This window comes from Notamacropus eugenii, chromosome 1 (genome assembly GCF_028372415.1).
Source record: "Notamacropus eugenii isolate mMacEug1 chromosome 1, mMacEug1.pri_v2, whole genome shotgun sequence".
Classification (NCBI taxonomy): Eukaryota; Metazoa; Chordata; class Mammalia; order Diprotodontia; family Macropodidae; genus Notamacropus; species Notamacropus eugenii.
In genome coordinates, this window is record NC_092872.1 from 191,118,944 (window position 1) to 191,122,265 (window position 3,322).

The 3,322-nt window shown below is 40.2% G+C and overlaps 1 pseudogene; it reads right to left on the bottom strand.

The window, feature by feature from the left end:
• Positions 1-442: 442 nt before the first annotated feature.
• On the bottom strand, positions 443-2,301 carry LOC140510640 (transketolase pseudogene; annotated as a pseudogene).
• Between the last annotated feature and the right edge of the window lie 1,021 nt (positions 2,302-3,322).

Genomic DNA, 3,322 nt, shown 5'->3' on the forward strand with positions numbered 1-3,322 from the left:
CTTAATTAATTTTAGTTGTCTCATTAGGTTTCTTTAAGTTAAACCATCATATCATTTGCAAAAAGCAATAATTGTCGTTCATTTTTGCCTATGCTTATTCCTTCAATTTTTTTCCTGTCATATTGTGACAACTAGCATCTCTCCCACTGTATCAAATAATTGTGATGATAATAGGCATCTTTGCTTTTCCCTATTCTTTTTAAAAAAGCCTCTACTTTATCCCCATCACATATAATGATGGCTCTTAGGTTTAAATAAATACTTCTTATCTTATTAAGGAAAGGTCCATTTTTGCTGAGGTTTTTTCTCAAAACATTTTTAATAATTATTTTTATTTTTAATTGATTCTCAATAAAAACAAATGGATCTAAAAGTACAGGAATGTTTCTTTCTCTCTTCCCTCCTCCTTGTTTTGGTCTCAGAATCAACAGCAGGCATCATCTCAGAGAGGCCTAAGACAAAACCACCTTGACTGAATAATGGTATCCTTGTCGATGCCAAACATCTTCAGCAGCTCTGCTGGCTTCTCGCTTCTGGGGACAGTGGCAACTGCTAAGTGAGTGATGGTGATGCTGGGTTCACCCATGGCAGCTGCAGCTGTAGCCTCTCATATGCCACCCTCATAATAATGGTTTTCCACAGTTAGGATACGGCCACAGGTGACATGGGCACTGTCAAGGACAAGTTTCTTATCCAGGGGCTTAATTGTAAAGGGATCAAGAACCCAGATGTTGATCTTTTCTTTCTTCAGCTGCGCTGCAGCTGCCAAGGTTTCATGGAGGGTTACTCCAGCTCCAATCACAGTCACCTGGTCATCTTTGCTCTTCAGAACCACCTTAGCCTGGATAATCTGGAAGTGTTCATTGTTATTATAAATGACTGCATTGTCTGGGCGGCTGGTCTTTATGAAACAGATGCCCTTTGTGTTGGCAGCCAACTCAACCACTTTCTCAGTAGCCACAACATCACTTGGGTAAAAGACTGTCCCATTGGGAATGCAAGATTCTCAAGTGACATCCGAGAAGGACCATCTTCACCAATGGACACCCCACAGTGTGAGCCATGCAGTTTGATGTTGCTCTCAGAAATGACTGCCATACAGATCTGGTCAAAGGCCTTAGTGAAGAAGGCAGCAAAAGTGCTGCAGAAAAGCATGGTCCTATCCCATGTGGCACATCCCATGGCAATGCTCACCATGTTCTGTTCTGCAATGAAACACTCAATGAAGCGATTGGGATGCTCCTTCTTAAAGAGTTCTGAGAAGGTGGAATTCTTGGTGTCTCTATCCAGGGCAATCACATGGTCACCGGTGTGCCCAAGTTTGGCCAGGGCCATGCCATTGGCTTTGCAGGGAGCTAACTTGTCTCCAACTTTGAAATTTGGGGGAGATGACATCCAGATGTTGGTGATGTTCACTGTGGGGGCATTCTCTTTGAGGACAGTAGCTAGAGTCTTCTTCTTACTTTGGATTTGGCTGTATATTTCCTTGATGACCTGTTCTGCCATGTTTTGGGGAAGGGGCTTCCCATGCCAAGCTTCCTTATCTTCCACACCTAAGATCCCTCTGCCCTTATATGTCTTTGCAATGACAGCCAGTGGCTTATTCTAGCCCTGGTAGAAGACCTTGCAGAATTCTTCCACACTGTGTCCATCCACAACCATGATGTTCCACCCAAAGGATTCACATCATTTGTGGTACACTTCCATGTGAGGCTGCAGCAGTGCTGGGTCACTCTAGCCTAGTTGGTTAATGTCAAAGATGGAAACCAGATTGTCTAACTTGTAGAATCCCACGAAGGCCATGGCCTCCCACATGGAGCTTTCAGATACTTCCCCACCACCCAGCAAACAATAGACACAGTAACTGGCTTTGTCGAAGTATTTGCCTATATAGGCCATTCCACGTGCTGCTCCAAGCCCTTGACACAGAGAGCCAGTAGCCACATCTGTAAAGGCTTGTTTAGGGACTGGGTGACTGTCTAGAATGGACGTGATCTTCCTCAAGTTCAATAGCTCACCCTTTGGCAGGAAGCCAGCCTCTGCTCAGACTGCATAGAGGATGGAAGCCACATGATCCTTGGAGAGCACAGAGCGGTCATTACTGGGGTCCTTGGAGTCCTGGGGTTTATATTTCATGGTATGGAAGAAGAGGACAGCCATGATGTCTGCCGCACTGCAGCATGATGAGGGGTGGCCAGATCCGGCCGCGGTGGTAGCTTGGATGGAGTTGATGCACAGCCTGTTGGCAATGTCCTTCAGTGCCTGCAGTTTCTGTTGGTCTGGCTTATGGTAATCCTCCATGGCGAAGCTGGTTTGGCGCGGATTCCAAGCCCAGTGCAAGCAGACAAGGGGAGTTGAAAAGCAAGGAGGAAGGCAAGAAGAGCCATTTTTGTTGATTTTAATGAAATTGGGTATTATATCTTATCAAAAAGTAGATAGATAATGATATAATTTTTGTTCTGGTTATTCCTATGATATATCATGTAGCTAGTTTTCCTAACACTGTAGCAACACTACATTTCTCATATAAATACAACCCATTCATGCAATTCATAAATACAACCTGCTCTTTTTGCCATGGGCAAAAAACTAGAAACAAAGGGAAGACCTATTGGGGAATAGTTGAACAAATTATGATGTATGTTACATATATTTTTTGCTAATATTTTATTCAAATGTTTGAGTCCATATTCATTAGGGATTATTGTCTATAATTTCTTTTCACTGTGTCGACTTCTTCTGGTTTAGATATCAAGACTCTATATCGGAAATAATTTAGACCTCTTTTTCAAATACTTTACATATATTGGAATTTAAGCCTATATATGTCTCTGTGTGTGTGTCTGTATATGTGCGTATACATGTATATATGAATATATTACTCTTTAAATGTTTGGTATAATTTACCTGTAAAATCTCCCTACTCCTCCTAGGTATTATTTCTTTAGAAATTCTTTATGGCTTATTTGTTTTTCTGAGACCCAATTATCTAAATTCCCTATTTCTTATAATGTTATTCTGGGCATTTTACATTCCTGTAACTATCTATCTATTTCATTTAAGTTTTCTGTTTTATTGGCATATAATTGAGCAAAATTATTTCTAATCATTTCCTTTACTTTTTTCATTTGTTATGAATTCTTCTTTTACCTTTTGATACTGGTAATTTTTTCTTCTTTCTTTCGAAAATCAAATTAACTAACACTTTATTTTGTTTTTTAAAAAATCATTTCTAGATTAATTCAACATTTTTCTTTCCTTTAATTTTCAGAATTTCTATTATGGTATTTATTCAGGGTTTTAAATTTATTTTCTAGGGTTT